The sequence below is a fragment of the Chelonia mydas genome, chromosome 6, assembly GCF_015237465.2.
Source record: "Chelonia mydas isolate rCheMyd1 chromosome 6, rCheMyd1.pri.v2, whole genome shotgun sequence".
Lineage (NCBI taxonomy): Eukaryota > Metazoa > Chordata > Testudines > Cheloniidae > Chelonia > Chelonia mydas.
In genome coordinates this window covers 38,675,697-38,700,770 of record NC_051246.2, presented here as the reverse complement: position 1 = coordinate 38,700,770, position 25,074 = coordinate 38,675,697, and the positions used below count along the sequence as shown (strand labels likewise).

General features: G+C 43.5%; 1 protein-coding gene and 1 long non-coding RNA gene across 4 annotated transcripts in view; one reads left to right on the top strand and one right to left on the bottom strand.

Annotated features, from left to right (window-relative positions):
• Nucleotides 1-25,074, top strand: part of GALNT18 (polypeptide N-acetylgalactosaminyltransferase 18) — a 369,675-nt gene that overhangs the window by 69,997 nt on the left and 274,604 nt on the right. The window lies entirely within an intron of this gene.
• LOC122466257 lies at nt 306-12,272 on the bottom strand. The gene is made up of 3 exons (XR_006291633.1): nt 12,261-12,272; nt 1,207-1,210; nt 306-455 (listed from the first exon to the last, which is right to left on the bottom strand). It is a non-coding gene; the product is annotated as an uncharacterized LOC122466257 (long non-coding RNA).

The following is a 25,074-nucleotide window of genomic DNA, read 5'->3' as shown; positions in this document are numbered from 1 at the left end:
TTATGCTGTCTATATGTGTGTATCATTTTTGTAGTTGAAGTTATGAATATTGACTCTATACTGTCTGTATTTGAAATGTATGGTATGCTTCTGGGTGACACCCCAGACAAGTTGGTGTCAGCTCTGCCTAGCCTGTTTGATGGTCCATTAAGGACCATCAGCTATACACTTGACCCATTGAGAGAAGGCAGATACACCTCGTAACTGAGCAAAGTATGCAGGGACCTGCCCATGTGACTCCAAACTCCATTTTGCTGTAATTTTCCACAGTAAGAACAAAGAGGTGTTCTTACACGTGGAAAAGACTGTAAAAGGCTGATGCCTCATCTCCATCTTGTCCTCAGTCCAGCTTCATACTTCTGGAGGGATTTCGCTACAAACGGAATCTCTAAACAAAGGACTGATGATGCATCCCAGCTGTGGATGTACTCCAGAGACTTGATTTGAACTTGCAGCTTATTCCATTGTTGCCACAAGGCTAAACCAAGAACTTTGCCATTACTGTATGTAATAGATTCCAATTAACCAATTCTAGCTCTCATTTATATCTTTTTCCTTTTATAAATAAACCTTTAGATTTTAGATTCTAAAGGATTGGCAACAGCGTGATTTGTGGTTAAGATTTAACTTGTTTATTGATCTGGGTCTGAGGCGTGGCCCTTTGGGATTGAGAGAACCTTTTTTCTTGTGTTGGGGTATTAGTTTTCATAACCTTTTTTCCACATAACGAGTGGCATGGGTGGTGCTACTAGGAAACTGGGGTATCTAAGGGAATTGCTTGTGTGACTTGTGGTTAGCCAGTGGAGTGAAACCTAAGTCCTCGCTGGCTGGCTGGTTTGGTTTGCCTTGATATGCAAAGGAACCCCAGCCTTGGGCTGTAACTGCCCTGCTTTAAGCAGTTTGTCCTGAATTGTCACTCTCAGTTGGGTCCTACCAGAACCAGCATCGTTACAACCTTATAAGGCATATTTTGTACAAAGACTATTACAATATTGGGTGGGGTGTGAATACAGGGGTGTATTCTTTCACAAATGCACAGGAAGATTTGGGGGTATTCCAATCGAAGGCATGCCCCAGGGGGAAAAAACACTCTCTCACTCTTTCAGCTTTGGCATGAAACGTGGATGGGGAGGAAGATGGCTTTCTGTTAAGTCACTGAACTGGGACCCAAGGATTGTGGGTTCAATTCCCTGCTCTGTCACAGACTTTTCTGTGACTTTATCTCTATTTCTCCATTCCCTAACTGTAAAATGGGGATAGTAGCACTTCCCTTCCTCACAAAGGTGTTGTGAGGATACATTTATTAAGGTTTGTGAGGGGTTCAGATACTTCTCTGGTGAGGACCATATGCCTGTCTAGATAGAAGATATAGCACAAAGCAGGGACTTGGGGATTAGTGAAACCCAGCAATAACAGGCAGCTACTCCTCTGTGATTAAGGGAACACTTTTAGGGCCAAATTCAGTGTACATAGGTGTAAATACCCTCAATCTAATGGAGTCGCGCCAGCGTACATCAGGACTTAATTTCCCCACCGTTTTGGGGGATTTGAGTAGATTAAGAAACCCAGAATTGGTGTTAAATTCCATTTCCTCCACAACCTTCAATGTAAAGAGGGAGAGATTCAGTCTCCAGTATAATTGTCAGAGAACGGTCTTTGTTTCTTCAACTCTCAGCACAGCAGCAAAAATAATTAGAAAAAAGATAACAGTATTTTATCCATCCATGTTGTCAGAGTTACTAAATGTAAGATGTGTTACCATCTTGAATTCCTTACATTTTATAATGGAATCCAAGATTGGCAACAGAGAGAATCCTTTTATTTCCAAAGACTGCCATACGTGAACAGTCATGAAATAATATGAAAATACAAGGAGTACTTGTGGCACCTTAGAGACTAACCAGTTTATTTGAGCATGAGCTTTCGTGAGCTACAGCTCACTTCATCGGATGCATAGCATATCGTGGAAACTGCAGAAGACATTATATACACATAGAGACCATGAAACAAAACTTCCTCCCACCCCACTCCCCCGCTGGCAACAGCTTATCTAAAGTGATCATCAAGTAGAGCCATTTCCAGCACAAATCCACACACATACAAACTCACTCTCCTGCTGGCAACAGCCCATCCCCCTTTGAAACCCCTCTTTATAATGCGCATGATAATCAAGGTGGGTCACCTCCAGCACTAATCCAGGTTTTCTCACCCCCCCCCCCACACCCCCCCCTCCAAAAACCACACACACAAACTCATTCTCCTGCTGGCAACAGCTCATCTTACAATGTGCACAGCAATAATCCAAGTTTAACCAGAACGTCTTGGGGGGAGTTTTGCAGGAAAAAAACAAGGGGAGACAGGCTACCTTGCATAATGACTTAGCCACTCCCAGTCTCTATTCAAGCCCAAATTAATAGTATCCAATTTGCAAATGAATTCCAATTCAGCAGTTTCTCGCTGGAGTCTGGATTTGAAGTTTTTTTGCTTTAAGATAGCGACCCTCATGTCTGTGATTGCGTGACCAGAGAGATTGAAGTGTTCTCCGACTGGTTTATGAATGTTATAATTCTTGACATCTGATTTGTGTCCATTTATTCTTTTACGTAGAGACTGTCCAGTTTGACCAATGTACATGGCAGAGGGGCATTGCTGGCACATGATGGCATATATCACATTGGTGGATGTGCAGGTGAACGAGCCTCTGATAGTGTGGCTGATGTTGTTAGGCCCTGTGATGGTGTCCCCTGAATAGATATGTGGGCACAGTTGGCAACGGGCTTTGTTGCAAGGATAGGTTCCTGGGCTAGTGGTTCTGTTGTGTGGTATGTGGTTGTTGGTGAGTATTCGCTTCAGGTTGGGGGGCTGTCTGTAGGCAAGGACTGGCCTTTCTCCCAAGATTTGTGAGAGTGTTGGGTCATCCTTCAGGATAGGTTGTAGATCCTTAATAATGCGTTGGAGGGGTTTTAGTTGGGGGCTGAAGGTGACAGCTAGTGGCGTTCTGTTATTTTCTTTGTTAGGCCTGTCTTGTAGTAGGTGACTTCTGGGAACTCTTCTGGCTCTATCAATCTGTTTCTTCACTTCCGCAGGTGGGTATTGTAGTTGTAAGAATGCTTGATAGAGATCTTGTAGGTGTTTGTCTCTGTCTGAGGGGTTGGAGCAAATGCGGTTGTATCACAGAGCTTGGCTGTAGACGATGGATCGTGTGGTGTGGTCAGGGTGAAAGCTGGAGGCATGTAGGTAGGAATAGCGGTCAGTAGGTTTCCGGTATAGGGTGGTGTTGATGTGACCATCGTTTATTAGCACTGTAGTGTCCAGGAAGTGGATCTCTTGTGTGGACTGGACCAGGCTGAGGTTGATGGTGGGATGGAAATTGTTGAAATCATGGTGGAATTCCTCAAGGGCTTCTTTTCCATGGGTCCAGATGATGAAGATGACCACACCACACGATCCATCGTCTACAGCCAAGCTCTGCGATACAACCGCATTTGCTCCAACCCCTCAGACAGAGACAAACACCTACAAGATCTCTATCAAGCATTCTTACAACTACAATACCCACCTGCGGAAGTGAAGAAACAGATTGATAGAGCCAGAAGAGTTCCCAGAAGTCACCTACTACAGGACAGGCCTAACAAAGAAAATAACAGAACGCCACTAGCCGTCACCTTCAGCCCCCAACTAAAACCCCTCCAACGCATTATTAAGGATCTACAACCTATCCTGAAGGATGACCCAACACTCTCACAAATCTTGGGAGAAAGGCCAGTCCTTGCCTACAGACAGCCCCCCAACCTGAAGCGAATACTCACCAACAACCACATACCACACAACAGAACCACTAGCCCAGGAACCTATCCTTGCAACAAAGCCCGTTGCCAACTGTGCCCACATATCTATTCAGGGGACACCATCACAGGGCCTAACAACATCAGCCACACTATCAGAGGCTCGTTCACCTGCACATCCACCAATGTGATATATGCCATCATGTGCCAGCAATGCCCCTCTGCCATGTACATTGGTCAAACTGGACAGTCTCTACGTAAAAGAATAAATGGACACAAATCAGATGTCAAGAATTATAACATTCATAAACCAGTCGGAGAACACTTCAATCTCTCTGGTCACACAATCACAGACATGAGGGTCGCTATCTTAAAGCAAAAAAACTTCAAATCCAGACTCCAGCGAGAAACTGCTGAATTGGAATTCATTTGCAAATTGGATACTATTAATTTGGGCTTGAATAGAGACTGGGAGTGGCTAAGTCATTATGCAAGGTAGCCTGTCTCCCCTTGTTTTTTTCCTGCAACCCCCCCCCCCCAAGACGTTCTGGTTAAACTTGGATTATTGCTGTGCACATTGTAAGATGAGCTGTTGCCAGCAGGAGAATGAGTTTGTGTGTGTGGTTTTTGGAGGGGAGGGTGTGGGGGGGGGTGAGAAAACCTGGATTAGTGCTGGAGGTGACCCACCTTGATTATCATGCGCATTATAAAGAGGGGTTTCAAAGGGGGATGGGCTGTTGCCAGCAGGAGAGTGAGTTTGTATGTGTGTGGATTTGTGCTGGAAATGGCTCTACTTGATGATCACTTTAGATAAGCTGTTGCCAGCGGGGGAGTGGGGTGGGAGGAAGTTTTGTTTCATGGTCTCTATGTGTATATAATGTCTTCTGCAGTTTCCACGATATGCTATGCATCCGATGAAGTGAGCTGTAGCTCACGAAAGCTCATGCTCAAATAAACTGGTTAGTCTCTAAGGTGCCACAAGTACTCCTTTTCTTTTTACGAATACAGACTAACACGGCTGTTACTCTGAAACCTATGAAAATACAATGACACTGAGTACGTGGTGAGCTGTCTGTAAACTGACTTTTGTCCTTGCCTGCTCATGTTCACTGGGGACAAAACCCATTGTCCTCTTTTCCCTTTAATAATTGGGTCCTGAGTCTGTTTCAAAAAATGTCAAAATTCAAAGCGCTTAAAAGAAAAAACAAACTAACCATAAAACCCAGCATTAACAAGCTGTCAAGAAATCATATGACATTAAAGTGAACACAGTACTATATGTGAGATTGGACCCATTATCTGTCAGTGATGGACTCTGGACACTAGAAAAATTCAGTGGACTCCAACTGAAATCACACCTCATGGAGTATGGTGGTACTGCTTGTAGCATTTCTCTAGTTTATAACACATTTGTCACTGTGGTATCTCAGTACCTCTGGTAACATCTTAAACTTATAGTGTAAAATTTCCTCTGCAAGATTTTAATCAAAGTGATCAGCATTTTATTCAGATTCAATAGCGTGGATAATGGACAATACAAAATACACATCACTTAATTCTTTTGACCCCGGTAACAGGTGAACTGTCTAATCCACCAGTTGTCATTTTGTTTTGTTCTTCAGCTCAAAGGGCTTTGCCTCACAGTAACTCCAACCCCCTCTTCTACAGATCTGACCTTTACTTTTCCATGTCTTGTTTCCAGAGACACTCTTGATTGGAATGTACTTTTTAATATTAGATCTTTCATCCTGCAGCTATTGCCAGCAGTGACAGCTGAAGACAGCATGCAAACAAGGTGACTCATCTCAGTGTGGCATTCTTGATCTTCATTGATGTTAAATAAACACTGTCTCCCAGTATTGGCTTATTGGCTGCTGAATACACATCACTAGGCTTTCTGGATTCCCCTCCCTCCCCCCCAATGCCTGAAATGTTCTGTAAAGAGTTATAGGAGTCAAGAATGAAGATAAGCAGTACCAATGTAGCCAGTGGCTATACAGAATGCATTAGAAAAGATATTCTAATAGACATTTTTCTTTAGTGGTTTCATTTTTACTTTCTGCTGTTTCTACATATTTTATTTATTCAATTCTTTTCATATCAATCTCTTTCTGGAAGAAATAATGAAAATACATATGCCAGAAAGAAGCCAAGTTATAAACCTTAACAGGCTCTTTACTTCCCTTGTGAGTTTCACTGGAATGAGATTTCACTGCAGGTGAGGAGATAACCTTGTATACGTCTAAAAAAAATTTCCCTTGGGAGAGCACGAGCTCTTACATAGGTATGCACACAGAATTTGACTGAGATTTGTTTGCTCAATGCACTTTTACATATTTCATAAAAGTGTAAACTAAATTCAGAAGCCATGTGATTGAGAAGGGAATGGTGTCTGGAGGAAAGTGCTGGTGACATTCTTTAGTTTGCTATGGGCTGTTAATAACATGCACCGTCATACCTTCCAGAAGGAAATGTGAAAGCTTCATTGCACTGAATGTTTAATTTTGGGGCTGATAGGTTGCAGGCTTTGGAATTCAGAGATTCTGTCTTATTGGATTCAGTGTGGTGCTTTGTTTTCCTCTGATCCCAGGTACTGGGAAGTTGGTTTTTATTAAGTACAAGGAGATGGTGAGAGGAGACAACGCTAACTCTTATTCTGTAGGTATCTGAGCTTGAGGAAGGTGGGAATCAGTTTCAAAGAGCTGTTTCCATCCTTAGAAAAACAGACCTTGCCAGGACATAATGATTCCTAGGATCCCAAATGAGGTAAATGAAAAACTGAATATGGTGATATTGGTTATAGTCATGTAAGATACATTTGAGCACTGCAGAGTAAGCGTCAGCTCCCCAATGAAAACCTTAATTTCTTCCTATTATGGTAAGTCCCTCTTCTCTGCTTAACCTGTGGAAAATTGTGGAAAATAATTATAGATAGTTGAAATAACGTATGTTTGAGGAGTAAAGAACTAATTTAGACCCTAGTCTAACAAAGCACTTAAGCCCATGCTTAACTTTAAGAACAAGTAGTCCTACTGAAGTCAACAGGACTACTCGCATGCTAATGTGCCTAAGTGCTTTTCTGGAATGGGGCCTAAGAGAGTGATTGCAAACAGCAGGAATGTTGCTAAGCACCACTGCTTCCTGACTTTTATTTATACAGTAAACTCTCTAGGGCACAGGTGTTATCCTTGTATAAATCTTTAAAGAGCCATGCACAACTAATTAAATTGACATCAATATCAGTGATCACTTTAGAAAATTTGGGCTGTATTAATACTACATAATTATAATTTTGCTACCTTGAAATCTGTGATCTTCCTTTCTAATGAATTTGGTCCTGAGAACAGAGCGTGCATGGGGCTAAGAAGTACTGTAAGCCTGTGGTTCTCAACCAGAGGTACAGAGGTCTTCCATGGGGTATGTACATCAGCTCATCTAGCTAGTTGCCTAGTTTTACAACAGGCTACATAAAAAGCACTAGCGAAGTCAGTACAAACTAAAATTTCATGCAGACAATGCCTTATTTATACTGCTCTATATAATATACACTGAAATGTAAGTACAATATTTATTTTCCAATTGATTTATTTTATAATTATATGGTAAATGAGCAAATAAGCAATGTTTCAGTAATAGTGTGCTGCGACACTTTTGTGTTTTTATGTCTGATTTTGTAAGCAACTAGTCTTTAAGTTGGGTGAAACTTGGGGTACACATGACCAATCAGACTCCTGAAAGGGGTTTAGTAGTCTGAAAGGCTGAGAGCCACTGCTGTAAGTGAAATAGTATAATTCTCTAGGAAAGCATTTAATTCATTGTAGGTTTCTTATGATAGTGGAGGTATGTAACTGTTCCTTATGCAAGAATTGTTGCCTTATGCATTTTTAAGACTTGCAGTTCTGCCGCCCTTCGGATGCAAAAAGCCTCATACTTGATCAAACAAGATGGTCTGATTTATGTTCATAGCTTAAATGTTTCTTTTAAAGGAATTATTATGGCTTACATGTACACATTTAGGCCCCAATCCTGACTATTCACATGCATAAAGTTCTGAGTTTATGTGTAAGGTGCGGCGCATTCTTCTGTGTAGGCAGAGGGGAAACAAGAACATCATGTTGGAATGGGGCTGCAGAGCACTGATGTACAGAATGCTCTTAGCTCTCAAACCTTCTGGAGCTTCCTAACCCAACTATTGCACATCTCAGACATTGTTCCTGCCTTGGGAAGAGTAATCTTAATGGAGGTTGCAGGGGTGTGGGTTCAAAATAAAGATGATTTGCAGTGCTAATTGTGTACCTGATCTGGTGAAACTTAGCTGAGAGGGATAGAGGCCAAATATTCATAAATGCATATACTAAATTATGCATTTAATTTTTGCCTGTTGGCAAAATAAGTTGTGATTGCGTACAAGTGTTTGTGCTTACAAATAAAGGTTTGTGTGTGTGTGTGTGTGTGCGCGCATTTGCACGGGCATATTAAGCATGTAGTAAAAAAACACTGCAGTTTAGCGCATGACCTCTTCAAAGTTTGGCCATCATGTCAGCTAGGTTTAGTAGTAGTATAAAATAAAAATAAAATAAATTATAATAATTATAAAAATAAAAATGGTTTTTAAATTAAAAATGTCCATTTATAGTTTTTTTTAATGTCTAGATTTTAAAAACATCTTTTCAGTGCAGTGAACACAGATGTGACAGTACTTGTGCTTGTTCGATGAGGAGCAGAATGTGAAACTGAGTGAAGACAGGAAAAAAGGCTGCTCTGTTTTTAATAGTGCAAGGTGCAAGTAATGAAACACTTAACTAGCTTCATGGATTGTGAGAAGTGAGTTTGACTTGATTCCAGTTAGAATCAGCTCAAGCGTTATTAGGAAGAGAGGTAGGGTAGAGTTTGCTGTTTTTATGTGGCCATTATCCCTTTACCATGCTACACAAGGTGATATCTTCATGTAAGAATTCATCAGGAATGGCAGCATGGTGCTAAAGCATCTTAATTTGAATGAAACATCATGATGGTGATGTCCTTCTACTTCAAGAGCTGAATCAAGCCTGATGGATAATTATATTTCAGACAGTTACTCCAAAATTTATCATCTTGGGTCCTTTGGGGCAACTAGGTTTCCCCATGTCACATTTCAACAGTGTGTGTGGGTCAACATAGTTAGCTCAAAACAGCTTCCTTTCTTTCCACTTCTCTGGCTTGTTGCACTGCTAAAACAGATCAGAGAAACTTCCTCCTTGTTATCCAGACCCCTTCCTTCTATTTCCATTGTCAGTGAGGTGGCAGCCATAGTATTTTAGTAAGTGACAAGTCAGCCAAAAATAATGATTCCACTAAACCAGTGGTTCTCAACCTGTGGGCCGCTTGCGGCCCAATCAGCACACAGTTGCAACCCATGTGACATCCTCAGGGCCATACAGGTAGTGTGTGTGTGTGTGTGTGTGTGTGTGTGTGTGTGTGTTGTATGGATGCAGCCTACATAACACACACACAGCAGCATGTATGGTCCACAATGGTAAATAGGTTGAGAAGCACTGCTCTAAACAAAGGCAGCTTATTAGAGGAAGTACTTTCTTTAAAAAAAACAAACAAACAAAAAATCCCAGTTTCCCCATACTGATAAAAAGTGGGCGGAGGCATACAGAGATGTTACCAAGGATATACTAGAAGAGTTGAGCACTTGTGGGGTGCAAGGTGCTCAGTGCTCTCAATTTCCATTAAACCAATGGAAATTGAGGGTGTTGAGCATCTTGCAGGATCAAGCCCTCACAAAGTCAATAGGACTTGTGCCCAAGAGGGATTGAGTGGGGACACCAGCATTTTATTTAAACAGTACCTCTTAACATACTAAAATACAATAGAAACAGAGGGCTAGATTGTAGCCTGGATTACAACAACCACATGGCATAGCAAGGGGGAGTGAGAACCTCCTTTATACCCCTACTTGGGCTACTCAGACCTTGCATGGGTGTGGAGGAATATGTGAACACATAGTACCTGCTAACTCCCTCTCCAGAGCACCATGGTGGGGAGCGATGGGGAATAGAAGGGGCCTTGGCTGCACACAGGGGCTTCACTTCAGAAAAAAATGGGTGTGGTGGGGGAGTTAGCAGGATATAATATAATCATATATAATGGTCTATATGCGGACAAGTTCGGGGACGGTGCCAAAAGTGGAAGACAATGGAGTATATAGACCTATGACCAGTCTTGTGAGGGGGCAAACCAAAGTCTGTGGGGTCAACTACCCCCCCCTTGCTCCATAGCAAACGATGCCCCTGGTTCAGGCGTGGGCAAACTATGGCCCGCGAGCCGTTTTAAGCCGGCCTGCGAGCTCCTGGTGGGGAGCGGAGTCTGGGGCTTGCCCCACTCCAGCCGGGGTGCCAGGTCAGGGGCTGCATATGTGGCTCGGCCCTGCTCCGGCGCTCCAGTCTGGGTGCTGGGTCGGGGGCCGTACCACATGGCTCCCGGAAGCTGTGGCATGGCCCCGCTCTAGGGCGCAGGGTCGGGGGATGCACCATGCAGCTCCTGGAAGCAGCTGCGTGGCCCCGCTCTGGTGCTCTAGCAGGGTCAGGGGCTGCTCCACGTGTAGGAGCCGGAGAAGGGACATGCCACTGCTTCTAGGAGCTGCTTGAGGTAAGCGCCGCTTGGAGCCTATACCCTGAGCCTCTCCCCATGCCTCTGTCCCAGTCCTGATCCCCCTCGTGCTCTCCAAACCCCTCGATTCCAGCATGGAGCACCCTTCTGCACCCCAAACCTCTCATCCCCAGCCCCACCCCAGAGCCTGCCCCCCCTTCCCATACCCCTGCCCCAGTCCTGATCCCCCTCCCGCCCTCTGAATCCCTCGGTCCCAGCCCAGAGCACCCTCGTACACTCCAAACTCCTCATTCCCAGCCCCACCCTAGAGCCCGCACCCCCAGCCAGAGCCCTCACCCCCTCCCACACCCCAACTTCAATTTTGTGAGCATTCATGGCCTGCCATACAATTTCTATTCCCTGATGTGGTCCTCAGGCCAAAAAGTTTGCCCACCTTTGCCCTCGTTCCACTCTTTCTGTTTGCTGGCTAGTGAAGCTGAGGAGGTGCTGTGGGCGGGGGCTGACTTGCTGGATGTGTGCTGCTGTTGTGAGTTCTGTGTATATTTATAGCATATTTTAATCTCTCTCCCCTCTCTTGTAGTTGTGTGTCTTCCTGTTACCCATGGCCAAATTCGGACCTCAGATGCATGCATAGCATTACCACACATTTAAAAGAAACAGAACAAAGCGGTTCACTTACATGTAATTTTTTAAAACCAGATCTCAGATTCAAGAACACCAGTTATAACATTGGAATAAATAATACCACTTCGTCTCCCATCTGTGCACTTTTTTCTTCTGTCATTTAAAAAAATGATCTGGATTTTATTTGACTCCTAGCAAGCCCTTTACATTTCTTGGCACAAGGGAACATTTGTGTTGGCTCTGGAAAGAGACAGCAGCCTGTATGAAGCACAAGGCAGACCTGATGCTCTGGCCAACTTTCTAATTGCTGAGAAGTTGGTTATTGTCTTTTCTGTATACTTTGCTCTTACACTGAATGTAGGTAGGTAGGACTGATATATAATATGGCTATGTGTAAGTGGTTGTATAGTGGATTAGGGTTATTGCCTGCAGTTTATGGTGAACATCAGCATTCAAGAAGGGTTGTGATGGTTCCTTGAGTACAACTGTCATTGTGCATCAATGTTGTTTATGGAAATACTGACCACTGTTTGTTTCCCTGTGATTGTCTCCTGCTGCTGTTGGGAGTGTCCACCACTTAAAAATTCACTACCACATTTGAATAAAATGAGTACGTTTGATTTCTTTGTATGTACTGAGACTGCACTGTGTGGCATGCGTAATGCCACTGTATTTCATTCAGATAGTCCATTTAAATGCTGTAGTTCACTAATTTTCTTTAGAATAACACTGAAAGAAATTGTGTTTCCTTTGAAAATAATTGCATCTTTATAATATAGAACCCTGAAAAACACTACCTTTGAATGGAACGGTATATGTTTTTGATAGTGTACAAGTAAGTTATGTTTTAAAGACAGGAAAACTGGCCTAAGCTTGCTAAATTTTCATTCTAGAATGTGAGTTCTCTGGGTCAAACACTGTCTGTGTGTCTTGGTACAGTGCTTTAGTATAGATACTATGACAACAGCAATGATAATATTTGGTAAAGTGACAAGTGATTTAGGAGCCTTGACACACTCACGCGCATCTCAATGGAGTGCCCAACTTGAGACGCATTAAGATAGCCTGATTTTCAGAGAATGGTGCTCAGCACTTCCTGGAAAATTAGACTTATCCGGGGCGTCCAAACCGAGACACCCAAAATCAGTAATCACTTTTGAAAATGTATCCAGGCAAGAGTGGGACACTTTGTACTTTTTTTTAAAAGCAGTAATAAAGGAAACCAAGCAAGGGAAGGCCTCTATTATCGTTCACAGTTTATTGTATTTACACTAAGACCATCATTAAACTAATCTTAAACACCAAGAAGTAAGTGGCTCATGTGCTGTGATCAGGAAGGGATTTTCCCTGTAATGAGCAGTAATGTCCAATTAGTAGCTGCATTATATGCAGTTATTTTCCTTGCTCTTTTTTCTGAAGCATCAAGCATTGACTGCTGCCAGAATCAGGATACTGTTCTAGAAAGGCCCGTGATCTGCCGGGCCACCATTAGACGCACTGCGGCCCTGCAGAAACTAAGGAGTGGTCCCCCACCCTGCTGAAGCCTGAGTGCTACCACCTGGAGCTGAAGCCCGAGCTGCCTGGCATCGCTGCTTACCCTCCCCCGAATGCTGTTCCGTGCCCCCTGAGAGGTGTGGGGGCAGGCCCCACAGTTTGAAAACCTCTGCTTCAGTGTTTGTTTTCACTTTTAGAGATTAAATTACTGTAATGCTCACAGTACATTTACCCCCAATGACTTTGTAGATATGATGTAACTTAGCTTCGTAAAGCCCCCCGTGGCATCGGGCCCCAGGCAACTGCTCGGCTTGCTACCCTAGTACGCCGGCCCTGGTGGCCTGTTTCTTCACTTCATGTTTTGTTCAAGTAGCAAATCAGGCAAAAACCAATTGAGTTGGTGGCAGGCTATTCTCTGGTGTTAATGATATAGTGTCGGCAACTCGCAGAAGCTACTAGATCGCACGCCCTGGTTCTCATGGGCGACTTTAATCATCCTGATATCTGCTGGGAGAGCACTACAGCGGTGCATAGACAATCCAGGAAGTTTTTGGAAAATGTAGGGGACAATTTCCTGGTGCAAGTCCTGGAGGAGCCAACTGGGGGGGAGCTTTTCTTGACCTGCTGCTCACAAACCGGGAAGAATTAGTAGGGGAAGCAAAAGTGGATGGGAATCTGGGAGGCAGTGACCATGAGTTGGTCGAGTTCAGGATCCTGACACAGGGAAGAAAGGTAAGTAGCAGAATACGGACCCTGGACTTCAGGAAAGCAGACTTCAACTCCCTCAGGGAACTGATGGGTAGGATCCCCTGGGGGAATAACATGAGGGGGAAAGGAGTCCAGGAGAGCTGGCTGTATTTCAAGGAATCCTTATTGAGGTTACAGGGACAAACCATCCCGATGTGTCGAAAGAATAGTAAATATAGCAGGAGACCAGCGTGGCTTAACGGTGAAATCCTTGCGGATCTTAAACATAAAAAAGAAGCTTACAAGAAGTGGAAGATGGGACAGATGACCAGGGAAGAGTATAAAAATATTGCTCGGGCATGTAGGAATGAAATCAGGAGGGCCAAATCACACCTGGAGCTGCAGCTAGCAAGAGATGTCAAGAGTAACAAGAAGGGTTTCTTCAGGTATGTTGGCAACAAGAAGAAAGCCAAGGAAAATGTGGGCCCCTTACTGAATGAGGGAGGCAACCTAGTGACAGAGGATGTTGAAAAAGCTAATGTACTCAATGCTTTCTTTGCCTCTGTCTTCACGAACAAGGTCAGCTCCCAGACTGCTGCGTTGGGCAACACAGCATGGGGAGTAGGTGGCCAGCCCTCAGTGGAGAAAGAGGTGGTTAGGGACTATTTAGAAAAGCTGGACGTGCACAAGTCCATGGGGCCGGATGCGTTGCATCCGAGAGTGCTAAAGGAATTGGCGGCTGTGATTGCAGAGCCATTGGCCATTTATCTTTTGAAAACTTATGGCGAACGGGGGAAGTCCCGGATGACTGGAAAAGGCTAATGTAGTGCCAATCTTTAAAAAAGGGAAGGAGGAGGATTCTGGGAACTACAGGCCAGTCAGCCTCACCTCAGTCCTCAGTCCCCGGAAAAATCATGGAGCAGGTCCTCAAGGAATCTATCCTGAAGCACTTACACGAGAGGAAAGTGATCAGGAACAGTCAGCATGGATTCACCAAGGGAAGGTCATGCCTGACTAATCTAATCGCCTTCTATGATGAGATTACTGGTTCTGTGGATGAAGGGAAAGCAGTGGATGTATTGTTTCTTGACTTTAGCAAAGCTTTTGACACGGTCTCCCACAGTATTCTTGTCAGCAAGTTAAAGAAGTATGGGCTGGATGAATGCACTATAAGGTGGGTAGAAAGTTGGCTAGATTGTCGCGCTCAACGGGTAGTGATCAATGGCTCCATGTCTAGTTGGCAGCCGGTATCAAGTGGAGTGCCCCAAGGGTCGATCCTGGGGGTGGTTTTGTTCAATATCTTCATAAATGATCTGGAGGATGATGTGGATTGCACTCTCAGCAAATTTGCGGATGATACTAAACTAGGAGGAGTGGTAGATACGGTGGCAGGTAGGGATAGGATACAGAGGGACCTAGACAAATTGGAGGATTGGGCTAAAAGAAATCTGATGAGGTTCAACAAGGACAAGTGCCGAGTCCTGCACTTAGGACAGAAGAATCCAATGCACCGCTACAGACTAGGGACCGAATGGCTAGGCAGCAGTTCTGCGGAAAAGGACCTAGGGGTGACAGTGGACGAGAAGCTGGATATGAGTCAACAGTGTGCCCTTGTTGCCAAGAAGGCCAATGGCATTTTGGGATGTATAAGTAGGGGCATAGCGAGCAGATCGAGGGACGTGATCGTTCCCCTCTATTCGACATTGGTGAGGCCTCATCTGGAGTACTGTGTCCAGTTTTGGGCCCCACACCACAAGAAGGATGTAGATAAATTGGAGAGAGTCCAGCAAAGGACAACAGAAATGATTAGGGGTCTGGAACACATGACTTATGAGGAGAGGCTGAGGGAACTGGGGATGTTTAGTCTTCAGAAGAGAAGAATGAGGGGGGATTTGATAGCTGCTTTCAGCTACCTGAGAGGTGGTTCCAAAGAGGATGATTCCAGACTATTCTCAGTGGTAGAAGATGACAGGACAAGGAGTAATGGTCTCAAGTTGCAGTGGGGGAGGTTTAGGTTGGATATTAGGAAAAACTTTTTCACTAGGAGGGTGGTGAAACACTGGAATGCGTTACCTAGGGAGGTGGTAGAATCTCCTTCCTTAGAAGTTTTTAAGGTCAGGCTTGACAAAGCTCTGGCTGCTATGATTTAATTGGGCATTGGTCCTGCTTTGAGCAGGGGGTTGGACTAGATGACCTCCTGAGGTCCCTTCCAACCCTGATATTCTATGATTCTATGATACATAGCACCTTCCCAAAGAAATGACAGTGTATTAATACAAAGGGGCCCAGGTTCTGTTTAGGGCACCTCGGTCTGTTGTAAAGCAAATACCTAAGGTGAGGTCCCTCGTGCAAACAGTTTGAATCCAACACAGACAAGACCCAAATGAGATGTATGGAGCTACCAGGAGAGAGGATTTGGAGGTGGTTAAGGAACAAAGCATCAAAGGTAAAACTAACTGTCAACAGAGTTTACCTACCTCCAACATCCAGCATCCCTGACAACTGTAGAAAATCCAGTCATTACTCAGGATGGCCCCATGCTTGCTTCAGGTGACCAGCTCCTAATAATTTGAAAGCTTGTAAGTGGATTGCTGTTGCTTGAAAACATTGACTGTGGGCATCTGTACTTGCCCCAGCAGTACTGATCAGAATGAAGTTGATGCTCTCCTATAAATTGAAGATATTGCAGGTAGGTAGAGAATCCTCTTTCCAGTCTGTGAGTAACAGCAGCCCAATAGAATCTCAAATGGGAACATTTTGAATGTAAATGTCCTGTCATTATGCATTATGTTGGTTTGCAGCATGATGCCCTAGACACTAGGAGTTCATCCGCTGTTTTCTTGGATGTCACACGTGCTTCTGGATGTGTTCGGCTGTAATTTATCCATTATTAATGAACACTAACATTAAAGTGTGTTTCCTATTAAATTTGGCAGTAAAGTCATAAAAAGTAGCACTGAAATTACACTGTGGAGCGGAGCACAGAAAAAGCAGAATAGGAATTCGATTTTGGTATCAACTATTGATCTAGTGATGGCATAACACTTGATATCCACATTCGAAACTGCTACCACAATTGTAACAGCACTACGGGGGTGTTCAAAAGAAGGCATTACGATGATACACAAGGCAACTTGTGTGCACTTACTGACTCACCCTTATAGGCTCTGGCTGGTGGAAACAAATGGTGACCTTTTTAGCTTCACATATCCAGGCATGTCTGCTTTGCGTGGTTTGAGACGAGATCTGTAGAGGCTGGGAAAATGTGTTGGGGGACTGGGTCCATAAAATAAATGGGACACTGTCCAAACACTGTCCATTTCTTTTCTGTGTTGATTTCTTACTGTAGAGTTGATTATTTTTAAACTGGTAACATATTGCACATTTGCTGTATTGGGCATATGCAGCATGTCTCTTAAAAACCAAAGTCAAAACCAGATGACTGCCACTCCCTCAAATAAGTTACACACAGCTGCCCCTAACTCAACATGTGCAAAATGCTTGAGAAAACTGATGGGCCTAGTAATATATCTCTTAAATATCAGCCACATTCGCTTCTGTCATAATAGTAAGTTGTCATCTGGGTATCCTAAAAAAAGAAGACTAGAGATAAGGCCATAACAAATGCTAGGTTCCTGGCATTGATTTTTAAGGGACAATATAACACATTGAGAATGGCACCTGGCATTGGCCGCTGTCAGAAGACAGGATACTGGGCTAGATGGACCTTTGGTCTGACCCAGTATGGCTGTTCTTATGGACTTTGCTACCTGCTACCACGATAAAAACTAGCAGAGTTTGGAGAGAAGGGAGGAAAAACAAAAATGGGAACTCATAGCCGATGATCAGCGAAAATATAATCTTGATTTGAGTAAACAGGAGTCCTTTGTACCCAGCCAGTCTCTTTCATTAGCAACATGATTCCCTTTTGAGTCCTGCTCTAAAAAGAGAGAGGGGAAAATGCACTGCAAATATTGGAACTGTTTGTGTCTGAGGAATCTAACTGTGCTGAACAGCATGCAGATGGATTCCTGTTAAAAATAGACCTAATTCCTGGGGTTTTAATGTTAGCAGAATCAATTAAGCTGTAGTAATTTGCCATAGCTAATATCTTTCGATGGTGTAAAAGGAGTAAGTTTACAGAACAAAATGGAGCAGAGATGCCTAGCTGCTTGGTTAGGATGGCTTCTGCTTGTGAAGCTCCCTAGGAACAGAATTTCTACAACCCATGCTCCACAAGGAGTTTAATTCAGCATGTCTTCTGACCTACCCGCAGTGACAGGCTTCTGAGGATTACCTGCTGGAGTTTAAAGCTGTTTTCCCTGGCTGAAGAGTTGTGGTACTTCTACCTGCTCTCTCCGGGGCCCTTGGGATGAAACTCTGGTTGGGCACAGCTGTCACTGTGAGTGTAAAGTGCACCACTCCTTTGCACCTACTAGTTTGAACCAAACCCTTCTTGTTAATGTACCTGCATTATTAATTGTGTAACTCAGGAATTCTTCTTTCATTGCACAAATGAGCACTGATACTCATTAGTACTCATGCTGCTTATCCTGGTTACTCTGTGGTCATTTGACTCAAGTTGTGCTCTGAGTCCTTTGTTGTTTCTGATGGCAGTTGTGAGCTGATGGGTGACACATACAGTTCTGCTTTGAGAGAAAGGTGGCCCTGGGCTGTAGACATCTATTTACAGCTCCCATATGAGAGGAACAAGTTCTGCTGTGGACATACCTTGACAATTGCTGAATGCCAGAAAGAGAAGGCTCTTGGATTGCAATGCTCTGCAGAGGGTAGGGCCTAGTTTAATTGACAAAGGAGGCACTTAATTATTATGGTAATGATGGAAAGTCAGACCAGTGAAGAAAGGGCCTGATAAAGGAAACCTGCTGTACACTTGATGGTGTGTTGACCATTTTGGTTTGCAACCTTGACACAGTAATGAACCTTTTGTCCGAATGTACCCTGAGCTGAATGTACGTTCAGATGCTTGTGAAGTATATCCACAGAGTTAATATAGATACCTGTCTTGGTGCACAGCCCATATAACAAAGCACAACCATGATTTCCTCCTCACCTCTGTTTCCCCATTCATTTTCGGATCCAATAAAAACGCTCTCTTCTTGTTTTAAAATTTTTCTCTATCCTACTTCATTCATGCACCTTCTCTCTCTCTTTCCTGTTACTCTAATACCAGCTTTGGTTCTATGGCCATCTCACTTGGCGATGTGATAGCTGCCTTCTGTGCAGCTCCTGATATCTGGAGATGCTTTCCTGCATCTCTGTTGCTGCTCAGATCTTAGCAGCAAACACGACTCTACTTCTAGGCGTGTACATGCACTTAAATCTCTCTCTCACTTTACTAGTTTTATAGTTTCATGTTGGAATTGCTCTTTGAACTCCAGGGTTTTGAGTGTGCAGTTTGCATGCAAGACACAAAATGAGACACTGATCCTGCAGTTTACAACAGGGACTCCAGGTGGATACAGAAGGCCACCTGCATCCTGTAAATTGCAGGATTGTGACTTAAAGTTGTATTATAATACATTAAAACAGCTGCTGCAAACAGTATGCACATTTCTAGTATTGAGGAAAACCCTGACTATGGGCCAGATCTTGAGCTGTTGAGTCCCTCTCGGCCAAATTATGGTCCAACTAAATTGGAAATCTCAGTTGGGACCATGACATGGAACCTTAATTCCCACCTGCAAATAAATCCCATAGGGCAGCAGGAGCTGCAGCTGCTCAGTGCCTCTCATAGTTTTTAGGTCAATCTGGGTAGTGAGATTTCATGCCATGCAGTCAAAAACTACTGATTTTTAGTTAAGTAAAAAAAGTGTGAAAGATTTAGCAGTCCATTAAAATAATTTGAGTCTGATCCAGTTGTGAAATTAACAAAGAAGCACTGTCTCAAAGTCTTTTTGTTTAGGGCTACACTGTCTTTGGAGCATAGCCCTGTTTGTGATGAGGCCCAGATAAGGATTGTGATCCCTGGTGTGGCTGGGGAATAAAGAGGGTGTACCAACTTTTGGGGTGCTCTTCACCCTGGGAACCCACAAAGGGAGATGTCCCTCTTCTTCACTGATCACAGGAACTGCAGATATCTCAGGCTTAGGCTCCTTGCATCATATCCCCCAGGTGCAGTTGCAGAAGAGCTGGACGCAAAATGGACTTTTAGGTTTCTGCCTTTGCCTCCTGCTGGAATAGGAAGGAGGCTGGCAGGGCAGGGAGGATGGGTAGCTGTATGATGCAGTATTTAATTGACCTGCACTTTTTGTCCCTAAATTTCTCTGTGTGGCTCTGTTTTCCAAAGGAGATTTGGAAAATGGCTTCTGTAGAGAAACTGGACAAGCTGAGCTCCCAAGTGGATGTGAGTCAAGATTGCAGGAAACTGGCTATGGGACAAGTGGCAAACGGATGGTAAGGTTATCGGTAAGTTGATCTTTCTGTTGTTTCATTGGAAAGAAGACCCCAGGATGAATGAGAGGAAACTCCTGCAGACAGACTGGCTGGTGCAGCAGAGATGCTATAGTTTCTTTCAGTTAGCCCATGGGAAGAAGTCCCAGACATCAGTCCCAGACCAAGGAGGCAAGAATTCCTTTGTGGCCTGACTTTTTCTTCCAGTTCTGCTGGCTTGCTGCTCATCATGCCCCTGAGATCTGACCTAATGAGCAACATAACGACCAAGCCTGTGGCTGCCAGGGGATAGCTGAGGGATGGCTTTCTGTACTACTGCCCTCAGGCAATATGCAAAATAGCATGTGTCCTGCTGGGCAGTATCATGTTCAAACAGTGTTACCCTTTTATAGTTTAAGCTCAGCTTGTTTTGATATGTAGAAAGTTATCAGAAACCTGTTCATTGGATTAGGCAGCATGTTAGGCAGTTAGGTCCAATGGCTTCTGGATGGCTATTAGCAGAATAACCCGTATGCATTCAGCAGTTTTGAATGGTAAAGGGCATGTCACTGTGAAATGCTTCAGGACTCTGTCCTACACTGCAATTGTTTACGTCAGTGATCTGAGGACCTCTGGGTGTCCACAGACTGTGCCTAAGATTTCCAAAGGGCTCTGCACCTCCATTTGAAATTTTTTTAGGGGTCTGCAAATGAAAAAAGGTTGCAAACTGCTGGCCTACATTATGGCTTGTATTAAGATTGATGTTAAAGTGAGTGACATAAACTAAGAAATAAATGAACCATAAGCTCAGGCAAAAGAAAAACAAAATTACAATTACTGAGGGCCAATAGGGTATTGCCCTGTTTTTTAAAAAGACATTGTTTCTAGTGTGGGCCCCTGGAATGTGACTTCTGCCATTCTTTGCATGCTACATGAAGCTCAGCTGGGTTATTTGTCATTCTTGGTCTGACATATGAGGTCAATCTGTGTTAAGTGCAGTGGCAATCATTTGTCTCCCTAAATAGCCATGCACGATAAGAACGAACACTATGAGGGCGGGTAATGCCTAACAAGAGGAGGTGTCTGGTCAGGCTCTGCAAAACTGTGTGAAAACATTGACTTTGATCAGTTATGCTAACTCAAGGTCACCACTTCTGGCTGCGCAGGACCTTAATGACCTCTAAATACTGCAAAGACTTTGTGTAAATAATGTGCGTAATGGGAAGGAGAAAGCTTTTCTTAGTGGTGGGGGGCGGGGAGTGAACTCCCTCTTGTTGGCTGTGAGAGCTCTGGGTTGACCTGGAGAAATGGTGTGCTTGATGCTAATTTCATTTTAAGGTACATTTAAGAAGGGGATGTTATTTACCACAAGTAGGTAGAGTGAGTAAATAAGGGAAAACACCCGCTTATTAGAGCAAATTCCTGAGCGTGGCTCATTAGCATGACTCCTGGTGATACAGCTTGTATGAAATACAGTTTACAGCTTGTTAAATCTCACAGAAAAGTTACAATTATAGATTTAGAAACTGTTGTTGCCAGAGTGACCATGATACGCTATTTCTTCTCCTCTACTCACTTTAAAAGTGACTTGCAAAAGGAAGAAAAATGGGTCTTCCTTTTATTCCCCTTCATTTTGTGTGTGCTTGCACATTTTCTGATTGTGTTTTATATTGGAAATGCCAAGAACCCTTTTCTTCCCTGTTCTTGTTGGGAAGACTCCTTGGAGCACTAGAAAACTGAGCGGGCCATGTCTTGATCTTCAGTTGACAGAGGTGGGCTGTTTGAATCTTCCACAAAGAGTGCTTTTCTCCTAACTGTTTGTCACTGTCGTGTTAACTACAACAAAAGGCCTTACTCTAGGGTGCTGCTGACCTGTACACAGCACAGGCCAGGGGTGTACGTGTACAAAGTTGGATTAAACTTCACCTTTGCACTCACTGATCTTGGTGCTGGCACAGGAAAGGGCTGGTTTCCCCTGTGCATTGAGTTAGAACTGGCCTCAGGCGGCTCTAACCTATACTTCAACGTGCCAAACCTGCAGTGGAGGATTGGTGTGGTGCAAGTAGGAATCCTGGCCACAACCCTTTGCTTTGCTGCGCCAGCCCCAGGAATGCTGACTGGCAAAAGAGCTGCCATTCTGTCTCTCCCCGATGAGAGGCTCACCCTTACAGTGGGATGACCCTCCTTGCAATAGTTATGGCAGTGGTATGGCCAGATTTCACAAGTGGTGCAGTGAAGGATGTGAAACTGTAGGACCTATAAACTCCTTGGGACAGGGAAAGTCTTTTTGTTCTGTTAGTACAGCACGTAGCGCAATGAGCCTTGACTTATGACTGGGGACCCCTCGGCGCTACCCTTATACAAATAATAGTATTGTGACTAAGACTATATATATAATAGTCGTAATGTGCCCATTACTTGGCACCTAAACACATTTTCTAGCTTTCTTCAGATACAGAAGGCTGATATCATAAGGCTTTCATTGTTTGCTTCGCTCGCGCGCGCTCTCTCTCTCTCTCTCTCTGTCTCTCTTGATAATTGAGTTTAATAATTCTGACTGCACATCACATTTCTCTTTTTGAGTTTCCTTGGTGCTAGATTGTGAGAGAGTGCAAGGGATGGAACATCAGATGGCCTACACCCTCTCTGAAGGGGAGGCTAAAAATGGCTTGGAGCTCTTTTTTCTGACATTTGGTGCATGTGTCCCCAATAGCCAGCAGGCTGGGAATGGGAGCCAGCAACCCAACGACAACTTGTTACTGATAAAAACTGAAGATGCTTGAACACAAATCAAACATCTCTGCAGTGTGATTCATTATTTTCAGCAGGTTAACTGAAAATGACATGCCTGGGTTTTCAACTTTTGAGATACCATTCTTAGCTTGGACTTATAACCTTGTGTCTCTCTTGCAGTAAGTTATATGCACCAGTGATGTGTTAGAATGATATTGGCACAGCTGCTAGGGGTTAGAGAGGAAAGAAAAGACATTTTGTTTGACCTTTTAGCTCTCGTCTTGAATGCCACTTCTCTAAATCTAATCACCACGTACATGAAAGTTTCCTGTTTCCAGAGTGGCTGCTGTGATCTGTTTAAATGTAAGCAGAGGACAAAGACTTCTAATCCCTTTGACTTGATTTATATGTCAAAGCTGCAGAGAGGCTGACAATCTTGCCTGTTTTCATTAAGGCAAAAGCTGTAGAAGAAGATATTGCCGTAATTATTGCGAGCATTATTTGATAGGCTATAAAACAGTATTTTATCTCATCTTCTAGAAAGATAGACTGTTTCCCGTCTTTCATTTCCTTACCTGTCTCTCCATTTTTGGTAGTACATTTTCCTTCCTCCAGAGAATGCTTGACCAGCTTTCTGAGTTGATGAGTTCCAATAGTCAAGTTTTAGTTTCTCGTTAAATACATTTGCCTCCGAGACATTAGATGGAGAGGGAACTGAATGAATCTCAGTGCTTGGAGTGGGTTCTCTTTAGTTTTGTGGCCCATCCTAGTGTTTTACTTGCAGTTCTTTGAATGAAACAAGAAGGTTGGCTTTGGGCTTGTGTACGCAGGGACACTCCAAAATTAATCCAAATTACCTAAAGATGTGAATTTCAAGTGGATTAGTTAAACTGCATTAAACTCCTGGGAGGGCACTCTCATATTCAGAATTCAAGTGGCCTTAACTTAGTTTAGTTTAATTCGCTTTCCAAAGTGAATTAAACTAAGGCTCTGTCTGCACTTGGAGATAGCTGGGTGATTCATGTGGCTCTGCCTAGGTGGGTATTTTGGAGCCTCAGCTGCTTACCCAGGTCTTAAGGACAGAAAGAGAGAATGGTGCAGTCTGGCAATTCGTCTCCAGGGCGCGTGTGTCTGTCTGTCTGTCTGTCTGTCTGTCTCTCTCTCTCTCTCTCTCTTTTTGTAAACTAACTTTTAATAGAAGTGGTTGGGGTCACAGAACCAGCTCATTTGAAGTGATGCTGTCAGATTGATTAGGCCCTAATTTATTTTTGGTTAATAAAGAGACAAATTTCTTCCTTTTTAAAGCTCTAAGGTGCCGTTAATAGGGCCACTGGAAACACTGGTTGAATTTCCACATCTTAACACAGTCTTAAGGTCTCTCCACACATTTATTATTTGCAAAGTGTTCTGCTGCATTGGTCTTTGATTATTTTTTTGAAGGCAAGGCCAAGATTTTCCAAAACAGATTGCCTACCATTTGTTAGGGGGCTTATTCCTTCACCCACTTACTTCCCTGGTCCTTCTCGCATGAACAGAGAGCAACAATACCCGAAGTCCAAAGGTGCAAACAATTCGATGTTTATTGGGGTGAACTTCCAGCAAGCATGATTCCAGTTTCCTTCCTTAGTGTCCTCCTTCCCAGCTCTGACACCACAGAGCCTTACACCTGTGACCCTGTTCCTATTCCTGCCCTTAGCAAAACATTATTCCAATTTCCTTACCCCCCATTCCCTGTTCCCATTTCCCCCTTTAGCAAAACATGATTGCAATTTCCTTACCCACATTCCCTGTTCCCATCTCCCCCTTTAGCAAAACATGATTCCAATTTTCTCACCCCTATTCCCTGTTCCCATCTCTCCCACCCACGCCCACTCACTTCCTCATTGACTGCAGACTATATAGTAAAACGTGAGTTCTGCTTAGCTATACCTTAACCAATCATTTTCCTGAAATTTAACTAACCAATCCTAACATATTGTAACATGATTATGTAACCAATAATATCCCACCACCTTAATTAGTTTACACCCAGCAAAATTAATTATACAGCAGACAGGAACAATCACAGAACCAGACAGAGATTATACAGACAAACAATAGCAAAGTGGGAACTATAATGACAAAACAATACAGAAGTGAGGATTTCACATCCCAGCTATTGATAAGTGAGTTCTTGCCAGACAGGATGCTATCAAACTAAGTTTCCTTTTACATTTTCTAGGCACTTCCCTTTCTCTGGAGGGGATAGGAATACAATCCTGTCCTGATAATTCCTAACAGCCCAATAGCACCTTCTTTCAAGGTGACTAGTTTGGAATGTGAGGATGTGACTGTTCGCTTCCTAGCTTATGGCTGCCTCTGCTGCTTAGCCAAAGGCCTTAGCCTAAGCACAGGGCCTCAGACTGTCACAGTAAGAGAAGGCCCTTACACCAGCAGACAGTGATTTTGATTCTTTCTTTTATACCTCTAGAACTAGCCAAGTGATAAGAATACACCTAAATTCTTAAAGTACAGGCTTTTGCAGACAGGCCTGAACATCTATATCCTAACACCATTCGTCTCCTAAATACGTATTTAGGCGTCTAAATAAGTGGCCTGACTTTCAAAAAGACAACTTCCATTGACCTCCATTTGAGATCTAGCATCTCTTGATGCTGCAATTAAGACAATGATGTAGTTAATGAATGATACATATGATGCTTTTATCTCCTCCTTACTTAGGGTGACCAGATGTCTCGATTTTATAGGGACAGTCCCGATT